General features: G+C 42.7%; 4 pseudogenes; all 4 read left to right on the forward strand.

The window, feature by feature from the left end:
* Nucleotides 1–6,155: 6,155 nt before the first annotated feature.
* Nucleotides 6,156–6,274, forward strand: LOC143936809 (5S ribosomal RNA; annotated as a pseudogene).
* Nucleotides 6,275–6,940: 666 nt separating this feature from the next.
* Nucleotides 6,941–7,059, forward strand: LOC143936617 (5S ribosomal RNA; annotated as a pseudogene).
* A 3,504-nt stretch (nt 7,060–10,563) lies between these two features.
* Nucleotides 10,564–10,682, forward strand: LOC143936315 (5S ribosomal RNA; annotated as a pseudogene).
* Nucleotides 10,683–11,004: 322 nt separating this feature from the next.
* Nucleotides 11,005–11,123, forward strand: LOC143937295 (5S ribosomal RNA; annotated as a pseudogene).
* The last annotated feature ends 105 nt before the right edge of the window (nt 11,124–11,228 follow it).

The raw sequence follows: 11,228 nt of genomic DNA on the forward strand, positions 1-11,228 counted from the left end.
AAGACCGGCTACAGAGAAGCTAATTTGTACAAAAGACAGGCTAGTGTATACAGATAGGCTAGATTATACAGAGGAAGGTCCTGGGTATGCAGAGATGTAGGCTAGGGAATCCAGAGAGAGACTGTGTTACACAGAGAGGCTAGAGTATGCAGAAGACCGGCTATTTTTTTTACAAATAGACTTGTGTATACAGAAGACAGTCTGGGGAATTCAGTGAGGCTAGTGTATGCAGAGAGGCTGGGACACCGAGACTATTGTAAAAAGAAGGCAGGCTAGTGTATATAGATTACGGGCACCTGTATACAGAAGACAGAGAGGCTAGTCTATATTGAGTGGCTAGTGTACACAGAGAGATTCATGTATACAGAAAAGCTAGCGTGTAAAGAAAACAGGACTTTATTTTTTGCTAATGCAACTACTTCTGAAACATGTAAAATGCTTTTTTCATATTTTGGTGCTGTTACAAAGTGGTGTGTTGTCAGTGGTGATATCAATGTGACAGTTAATGTGGAGAACTACAACTATTCAAAATAGAGCAAAAGAGTGCTAAAGTTTATTTTGTTAAGTCATTGACTGATAGACGTTGAGTAATTGGCCATTATTGGTTTGGCAGTACATGGTTTATTTTGATGTAAGATAGTTTTATTCTCTACTTATAGCCGAGTTTTACACGACTTTATTATTAGCATTATTCGCATTATTCATATATATTATGCAGAGTGTAAGTATTGCAGTGAGACGATATTGCTTTTAAAAGATTTGTATTATTATACATAGCATTGTTAGCAGACCAATAGGACAATTTACATGGCTTAATATTGCAGAGCGTAATTTATCAGGAAAGAGATCCAAAGCGTTAGTTGCAGTAGTTTCATAAAACTGAGAAATCGTTGCATTACTCTAAATTTAAAAGTTGTTCCGGTAGCACTGAAAAGACGATATTAGATGAGTGATCTACACATTTCGTTTACTATTTCACTATACCGGCTAAATGTTAATATGTTAATATGTGCTGCGTGTAAGGTAGAAATTAGATGGTTTAGTGTGAGCTGGTTTACCAGGATTTAGAGATAGTAATCTGTTTATACTAGTAATAAATATAGCAAAATAACTATAACGAGTTTAAGTGGAAATACGTGAAATAACAGCAACAACGTGTGTAGGTTTTTATCAATCAAGTTAATTACGTGTCAGCAGCTAAATATTCTGCAATAGCAGAGATTAAGTATTGCAGTCGAAATGAGATCGGAAGCGATAGTTGCAGTAGCTCCAAAAAAACTGAGAAATCATTTCATTACTCTAAATGTAAAAGTTATCCCGAGCAATTAAACTGTTCACGGTAGCATTGCATTACTCTTAATATGTGCAGCGTGTAAAGAAGCAATAAGATGGTTTTGTATTATCCTAAAATTAGCAGTATACGTAATAAAGGTGAGTAGGTAACCTGGATTTAGACATAGCAAACTCTATAATCTAATTTAGCAAAATTAGAAAGGATAATATTGAGACAGTATATACAGGTCGAGTTTAACTGGAAATACACAAAATATCTAGCTTACCTTTACATTGTTCAATAGAGCATTGCAAAGTAATACCAAGGCAGAATGTCGGAATAGCAATTAGATGAGATGATTGCTGTAATCATGAAATATCAGCAACGCCTAGGTTTCTATCGGATGAGAAAGTATAATAACTGGCAAAGTATGACATGGCAAAGAGACAAATTGCATTAGAGATGTGAGATGGACATGAAATGTCAATCCCCATTGGTTACTTACATGTAAACGCGGCTACATACAGCAAAGTGTGAGCTAAGCAGCTAAAGGGTATTTAAGAGTAAATTGACGTAGCTTGAAAATTCCAACGTGTAAATCGTTCCATTAATTATGTTACGCACGAAGACGGCTTACACTGACTGTTTTCCGTTTCCACTGGTCATCGGCATAATGTTTCAGTAACCATGAACATTAATAGTGATAGACAGCTTACATTAGGATGTATGCATGATGTGAATGTAAAATGAATGTAAAATAGTTGCATTATGTGTTATTAATGTAATCAAACTGTATTCCTATGCTTTGCTACTGCAACCACTTCTCAATCAAGTAAACCGTCCCACTGCTTTTCTCACATTTTGCCGCTGTTAAAAAATGTGTTGCAAGTGTTATGTGTTACAAATGGTTATCAGTGTGACAGTTAATGTGGAGAAGAAGTAATACACAAAATAGAGTCAGAAAGAGAATCCTATTGCATAGAGGTAGCGAGAGATGGTTGCATTAATCTTAATGTGCAGTGTGTAAAAGGTTTTAAAAAGATGGTTTTGTGTGACTTTTGCTTTAACGTAAAATTAGCTGTAGACATTATAACTTGTTACAATGATTTAGAGATAGTAATCTCTATAAAATAATAATAATAAGTATAGCAAAACAACAAATTTAACAGTAAATTGACGTAGCTTGCAAATTCCAACGTGTAAATCGTTCCATTAATTTTGCTGCGCACGAAGACGGCTTTCACTGACTGTTTTCCGTTTCCACTGGAAAGAGAATCCTATTGCATAGAGGTAGCGAGAGATGGTTGCATTACTCTTAATGTGTAAAGGTTTTAAAAAGATGGTTTTGTGTGAATTTTGCTTTAACGTAAAATTAGCTGTAGACATTATAACTATGGTTAGGTTTACAATGATTTAGAGTTAGTAATCTCTATAATATAATAATAAGTATAGCAAAACAAATTAGGAAAATATTGAGGCATTATATATAGGTCGAGATAAAGTGAATACACAAAAGGGATCAAGGGATAGTTGCAAAGTCAAGGGATAAATGCAAAGGTACTCTATTTAACAGTAAATTGACGTAGCTGGCAAATTCCAACGTGTAAATCGTTCCACTAATTTTGTTACGCACGAAGACGGCTTACACTGACTGTTTTCCGTTTCCACTGGAAAGAGAATCCTATTGCATAGAGGTAGCGAGAGATGGTTGCATATGGCAGAAAGACGGCTTATACTGCTTTTCTCACATTTTGCTGCGGTAAAAAGAAATGTTTTGTCACTGTGTTTTAACTGTGACAGATAAGGTGGAGAAAAAGAAGTAATACAGAAAATAGAGTCAAACAGTGGAAACGTTTATTTGTCATGACAGCTGATACTGGTTGAGCAATAAAACTGTTTTATTAAGATGTAAGACTAGTTTTATTCTCTACATATAGGCTTTTCAAAGAGTTGTATAATATAGGCGACCAATAGGACATTTAAATGGCTTAATATTGTAGGGAGGAAGTATCGCTGTTCAAAGGTAAGAGATTGAAAGCTTAGCTTGAAAATGGCCGAGAAATAGTTGCGTTAGTCTAAATTTAAAGGATATGCCGGTACCAATGAGAAAGCTTATATTAGACTAGTTGATCTTTGCATTACACAATCCTATTATTATTATTATTATTATTAAGATCATAGTGCAGAGAGATACTCAGTTAATGTCAGAGATACTCGGTCAATGTCAGAAAAGCAATAAAACTGTTTACATCGTTAGAGAGCGATAGTTACATTACTCTTAGTATGTGCAGCATGTCTGGTAGCAAATGGATGGTTTTGTGAACATTTTGCATTAAGGTACAATTAGAGGTAGAACTCATGGAAGTGAATAGATTTAAGCGGATTTTGAGATAGTACTCTCCATTTCTAATAAGAAATATAGAAAAACAAGTCAGGATGGTGTGTCAGGACTGTCACATACTCACAGTCCCGTTACAAATATGCAAAATAGAGCAAAAGAGTACATGGTTTATTTTGATGTATGATAGTTTTATTGCATGCTTGATGTGGATGATTAAAATCGTGTAGTGATCTATATTTAGCATAAGAATGAAAAGGCATAACATGGCAATGAGACAAACTCCATTAGAGATGTGAGCTAGATGAAATGATGAAATGTCTCTGTATAGCCCAGATTGTCTTCTGTTATCACTTAGCCTACCCTCTAAATTCTCTAGCCTCTCTATATACACCAGCATGTTTACACTAGCCGGTCTTCTGCATACAATAGCCTGTCTTCGATATACACTAGCCTATGTTCTGAATACACTAGCCCGTCTTCTGTCTTCTGTATGCCCTAGCCTGTCTTCTGTATACATTAGTCTCTCTGTATAAACTAGCATCTCTGTATACCCCAAACTGTCTTCTATAAAAACTTGTCTCTCTTTATAGCCTGTCTAGCCTTTCTTCTGTACACACTAGCTTCTCTGTATACACTAACCAGGCTTCTATATACAATAGCTTCACTCTATGCACTAGCCTCTCTGTATAATCTAGCCTCTCTATATACCCTAGGTAGTGTTCTGCATCTCCGTAGTGGTAGCCTCTCCGTAGAAGCCAGCCTTTATTCTGTATTCACTAGCCTTTCTTCTGTATGCTGTAGTCTTCTATATATACTAGCTTCTCTGTACACCCTTGCATCTCTGTAATACACTAAACCCTCTGTATACCACAGCTTGTCTTCTGTATACACTAGACTGTAAACACTAGATAGAATACACCAGCCTGTCTTCTGTACCCACTTGAATCTCTGTATACACTACCCAGTCTTCTGTATACACTGTCAGCTTGGATGTATACCCAAGCCTGTCTTCTGTATACACTAGTTTCTCTATATGCACTGTCCTTTCTGTATACTCTCGACCCTCTCTATACATTAACCTCTCTATATACACTAACATCTTTGTATATACTAGCCTCTCTTTAAATTAGCCTCTCTGTGTACCCCAGCCTCACTGTTTACTCTAGCATCTCTGTATACTCAAGCCTACACGAGTCTTCTGTATTCTGTATTAACTAGCCTTTCTTCTGTATGCTGTAGTCTTCTATATATACCAGCTTCTCTGTACACCCTTGCATCTCTGTAAACACTGTGTAAACTAGCCAGTCTTATGTATACACTCGCCGACTGTATACACTAGACTCTCTGAATACACTAAGCTCTATGTCTTCTGTATACACTAGACTGTAAAAACTAGCTAGAATACACCAGCCTGTCTTCTGTACCCACTAGACTCTCTGTATACACTACCCAGTCTTCTGTATAGAATGTCAGCTTTCATGTATACCCTTTCTGTATACACTATCTTCTCTATATGCACTGTCCTTTCTGTATACACTCGACTCTCTCTATACACTAACCTCTCTATATACACTAACATCTTTGTATTTGTCTTTAAACTAGCCTCTCTGTGTACCCCAGCCTCACAGTTTACTCTAGCATCTCTGTATACTCAAGCCTATCTACATACACGAAACCTGTATTCTGTATTCACTAGCCTTTCTTCTGTATGCTGTAGTCTTCTATATATACCAGCTTCTCTGTACACCCTAGCACTGTAACAGTATTACAGAAACAGAACACCAGCAATAAGGTGTATACTGTGCAGGAGGTAAACAACACCGACTCTAACTTCTGCACTGCAGATGCATGTATTGCAGAAATTGAACACCAGTAATAAAGGGTAGCTTCAGGTGTGTACTGTGCAGGAGGCACATAACACCCACTGTAACAGTGCTAGGTTCCCAAGCAGTAAAGACACTGTCCCTGCCTATCGTCCTCTTTCCCTGACCACCGCAACACACTATACAAGGCCGCCGTGCTGGCGGCCTTATATAGTGTGGGGTGTGTACTAAACCCCCCGAGCTATAATTGGCCACAGGAATCCTGCCTGTGGTGAATTGTGGCTCTCCTCACACAGGATGTCACATCTGTTCTTATTATATAGAACCTATTATGCTCCTCGTAAACTTTTTCAGTTTGGCCGAACGGCCGGACGCAAGTTGCCCCCGGTGCGGGAACATGGGGGGAGACATGATGCACATGTTTTGGAGAGGCCCAAAATTGATCCGCTACTGGACAGAGGTGACAGGAACCATTGATCAGGTGGTTGGAACCTCCACCAGGATGGAGGCGAAGTATTGTCTCCTGGGATTAGTTGAAGGAGTTGGAAACCCGGGAAGTAGCCAGATGGCAGTTCTGAGATGCCTATTTCAGGCAAGGAAACTGATTGCCCAACCCTGCTTAGCCTCCAATGTTGGCAATGACTTGGTTTTTTTCGCTTGTTTCCCAAGATGACCATGTTGGCGTTTGTCAAGATGGTTGAGAGTGCCCGAAGAGATCGCCTATGGCCCCATCACCTTGAAAGTGCCTGATCTTGTCTGATCTCGGAGGCTAAGCATTGTCGGGCCTGATTAGTAACTGGATGGGAGACCAACTGGGAATACCAGGTGCCGTAGGATTCTTTTTATGTTGTTGGCGTTGACATGTTTTTTTTTTTCCGCTTGTTTCCCAAGGTGATCATCTTGGCATTTGTCAAGAGGGCTGAGAGTGCCCAAAGAAATCTCCTACGGCCACATTCCCCTGAAAGCGCCCAATCTCATCTGATCTCAGAGGCTAAGCAGGGTCCGTAGGAATCTTTTTATATTGTTGGCTTTGACCTGTTTTTCTTTCGCTTGTTTCCCAAGGTGACCATTTTAGCATCAGTCAAGAGTTTTGAGTATGTCCCAAAGCGTTCGCCTGAGGTCACATCACCCTGAAAGCGCCCGATCTCAGAGGCTAAGCAGGGTCTGGGTCAGATGGGAGACCGCCAGGGTCTATGTTGTTGGCGTTGACCTTTTTTTTTTCACTTGTTTCCCAAGATAACCATCTTGGTATTTGTCAAGAGGGTTGAGAGTGTCTAAATAGAACACCTATGGCCACATCACCCTGAAAGCGCACAATCTCATCTGATCTCGGAGGCCTAGCAGTGTACGGCCTGGTTAATACCTGTATGGGAGACCATCTGTGAATACCAGGTGCCGTAGGCTTCTTTTTATGTTGTTGGCGTTTACCTGTTTATTTTCGCTTGTTTCCCAAGGTGACCATCTTGGCGTTTAACAAGAGGGTTGAAAGTGCCCAAAGAGATCATCTACGGCCCCATCACCCTGAAAGCGCCCAATCTCATCTGATCTCAGAGGCTAAACAGTGTCGGGCCTGGTTAGTACCTGGATGGGAGACCGCCTGGAAATACCAGGTGCCATAGGCTACTTTTTTTGTTGTTGGCTTTGAACTGTTTTTTTCGCTTGTTTCTCAAGGCGACCATCTTGGCGTTTGTCAAGAGGGTTGGGCGTGTCTTGAAGAGAACGCTTACGGCCACATCACCCTGAAAGCACCCGATCTCGTCTGATTTCAGAGGCTTAGCAGCATCAGGCCTGGTTAGTACCTGAATGGGAGGCTGCCTGGGAAGACCAGGTGACATAGAAGGATCTGGCCTGGTTAGTGTCTTGATTGGGAGATCGCCTGGGAATTCCGGATGCCGTAGGCTTCTTTTTATGTTGTTGGCTTTGACCTGTTTTTTTTCCCTTGTTTCCCAAGGTGACCATCTTGGCATTTGTCAAGAGGGTTGAGAGTGCACAAAGAAATTGCCTACGGGCACAACACCCTGAAAGCGCCCAATCTCGTTTGGTCTCAGAGGCTAAGCAGGGTTGGGCCTGGTTTGTACCTGGATGGGAGACCGCCTGGGTTTTCCAGATGCCGCAGGCTTCTTTTTATGTTGTTGGCGTTGACTTGTTTTTTTTGTTTGTTTCCCAAGGTGACCATCTTGGCGTTTGTCAAGAGGGTTGAGCGTGCATTTGATCTCAGAGGCTAAGCAGGGTTGGGACATGGTTAGTACATGGATGGGAGACCGCCTGGGATTTCTCGATGCCATAGGCTTTAGTTTTAAGTTGTTGACATTGACTTATTTTTTTAATTTTTATTATTCTTTTATTAAGTAGAACAACATAAATATAACAGTCAACCATACAGCATGAGCCAGGGTCACAATTACATGCTAACAAAAAATAGGCAGCCAAATAACTCTGGGTTCTCAGAGGGGAGTCCTACAGTTTCATGCAAAAAATAGAGAAACCCCACCTCCGACATGTAGTACAGTATAACTAGTGTAACTCCGTTCGGACAAATGTAATCATGGAGAACAACTGGGACCACAGCGAGCCAGCTTATCATGACCTACGTGAACCAGAGTAAAATATGAGCCGGTCATGTCCAGAACCCTGGGGTTCTTCTGGGTCCCGAAGGCTAGTAAGGAGACAAGGCATAGTCAAAAGTGCAAAGACGGAGAGAGAGGAGGTGGGGGGATGGCGGCGGGGAAAAAAAAGAAAAATAAAGACAAAAAGGGAGGGGGGGAATGCCACCCAGGGCAGACATGGCCTACGTAGGTAAACGTTAGATGTTCAGTCGTTTTCTGGGACGGAGGCACTGCTCACCTCCCGAATGTAGTCTCGCGTAACAGTAAAATACCTCCAGGGCCTCCATGTAACACTAAATGCCTCTTCAGTGTTGTGAAGGGTGGCGGTCAATTCTTCCATCCGGAGAATATGATTGACTTTGGAATACCACAGCACCTTGGATGGGGGCTGAGGCTGCCTCCACAGTGCGGGAATGCAGGCCCGGGCGGCATTCAGGAGGTGCATCGTGAGGGTTTTTTTGTATTTTCGAACAGGCTGTTCGGTCAAGTGTAGAAGGCACACTACTGGGAACCCAAAAGTTCCTCAAGGTCGGGCATGCCCAGAAAAGGTGTCCCATGGTCCCCATATCTGAATTTCACCTCCAACAAACATCCGGGATCGATCTATCCATTTTATTCAGAAGGTATGGGACTCTATACCAGCGTGAGACTATCTTGTATCGTGATATTGGTTTGCGATGGAAGCTTTATGTACTAAGGTCAGGATCTTCCCTATCTGTTGTGGGGTAAATGTGATGCCAAAATCCCTCTCCCATTTGTGAATAAATGGTGGGGGTTGACTCCTCCTCCTGACTACTCAATAGGTTGTACAGGAGGGAGAGGGTGTGTCGCACAGGTTCCCTTTTGTGACAGATGGATTCATAGGGTGTCAGGTCTCTAGGAGTGTAGGGGGCCCTTTGTATGGCCAGAAGAAAGTGACGAAGTTGATAAGCACTAAACAAGTCAAGCGGAGGGTCAGAAAGCTCGGCGACAGTTTGCGTGGTCGGGAGCCCTCCCGTGGGCCACATCTCTCCCAGACGCTGTTTCCCCACCACTGTCAACTGTCGCAGTTTCTTGTTGGTAAATCCCGGTGGGAAGTCTGGATTACCTATAACCGGAGTCATTGGTGATGGCAGGGGAGCAATGTGTGTGCAGCGGAACAACCTCCGCACAACAGCCAACGTAGCTCCCACTACGGGGTGACCTCTGAGGTCTTTTGGTAGGGAGGACAGGAGCCACGGGGAGGTCAATAGGGGAATGGATCCATCCTCAATCTCCATCTCCACCCCCTGCTTGTGTGGGCCATTACAATGCCAATCAACGACTCTCGCTAGCAGAGTCACTCTGTAGTATTGTCTGAGATCTGGGAGACCCAGACCCCCCTTGTCCTTTGGTCTGGCAAGCAATTGCAAATGGGCTTTGGGCAGTTTGCGCGCCCAAATAAAGTCCCGGAGCAGCAGCTGCAGTTGTCTGAAAAAAATTGGGGGTAACCGGATCGGTAATGTCTGGAACATGTATAAGATCCGAGGGAGGGCCATCATTTTGAATGCATTACAGCGCCCGAACCAGGTCAGTGTTAAAGCATGCCAGTTTCCCAAATCAGATTTCAGTCTATCCAGGAGAGGGACAAAATTAAGCAGGTACAATTGCGCTAAATCCGTTGCGATGTCAACGCCCAGTTAACGTATAGATTTTTCAGCCCAGTAGAATGGAAAAGAGGAGCGGAGCCTCTTGGCCTCACCATCCGGAACCGATATATTCAATACATATAGGCTGCCGTGTCGCTGTAGAGACGCAAGTATTTTGGGAAGCAAAATGTGTGGATTGGAGACGGAAAAAATTAGATCGTCAGCGTACGCCGCAATTTTGTGGTGTGCCGAGGGTTTGGATATGCCAGTAATATTCGGGTCATTCCAAACGTGACACATAAGTGGTTCCAGTGTCAGAATTAAAATTAGGGGAGACAGAGGGCACCCCTGCCTCGTCCCATTAGTGATGGGGAAAGAGTCCGAGCACCACTCGGTCACCCGTACCGCTGCCGATGGCGTGGAGTAAAGCGACATTTCCCAGCTCATCATGTTGGGGCCAAGACCTATATGTTCCAGGGTGGCCTGCATAAAGTGCCAGGCCACCCTGTCAAAGGCCTTCTCCGCGTCCGTTGACAACATAAGCAAGGGCCTTCCCTGTACATGCGCTGCATGGATTAAATTGAGGCCTCGGGCCGTATTGTCTCTAGCTTCCGACTTATTTTTATTTTTTTGCTTGTTTCCCAAGGTGACCATCTTGGCGTTTGTCAAGAGGGTTGAAAGTGCCTGAAGAGATTGCCTACGGGCACATCACCCTGAAAGCACCCGATCTCGTTTGATGTTGGAGGCTAATAGAGTCGGGCCTTGTTAGTACCTGGATTGGAGAACGCCTGGGAATACCAGGTGTCGTAGACTTCTTTTTATGTTGTTGGCGTTGACCTGTTTTTTTTTCGCTTATTTCCCAAAGTGACCATCTTGGTGTTTGTCAAGAGGGTTGAGAGTGCCTGAAGAGATTGCCTATGGCCACATCACTCTGAAAGCACCCAATCTCGTCTGATCTTGGAGGCTAAGAAGAGTCGGGCCTGGTTAGTACCTGGATGGGAGACCACCTGGGATTACCAGTTATTGTAGACTTCTTTTTATGTTGTTGGCGTTGATTCGTTTTCTTTTTTTTGCTTGTTTCCCAAGGTGACCATCTTGGCATTTGTCAAGAGGGTTGAGAGTGCCCAAAGAGATCGCTTACAGCAGCATCACCCTGAAAGAGCCCTATCTCTTCTCTTTTCTGAGGCTAAGAAGGGTTGGGCCTAGTTAGTACCTGGATGGGAGATGGCGTTGGAATACCAGGTGCCGTATTCTTCTTTTTATGTTGTTGACATTGACCTGTTTTTTTTTCACTTGTTTCCCAAGGTGACCATCTTGGCATTTGTCAAGAGGGTTGAGAGTGCCCGAAGAGATCACCTACGGCCCCATCACCCTGAAAGCGCCCAATCTCGTCTGATCTCGGATGCTAAACAGTGTCGGGCCTGGTTAGTACCTGGATGGGAGACCGCCTGGGAATACCAGGTGCCATAGGCTTCTGTTTTTTTTTTTTTTTATTTAGTAGTATGCGACATACAATGCAAAGGCAACTTCACAGAATGTGTGATACAAATAGTTACAAACAAACGATCATATTGCATG

This window comes from Lithobates pipiens, unplaced genomic scaffold, assembly GCF_037356315.1.
Source record: "Lithobates pipiens isolate NorthernLeopardFrog02 unplaced genomic scaffold, aLitPip1_a1.2 Scaffold_28, whole genome shotgun sequence".
In the NCBI taxonomy this organism is placed as follows: Eukaryota; Metazoa; Chordata; class Amphibia; order Anura; family Ranidae; genus Lithobates; species Lithobates pipiens.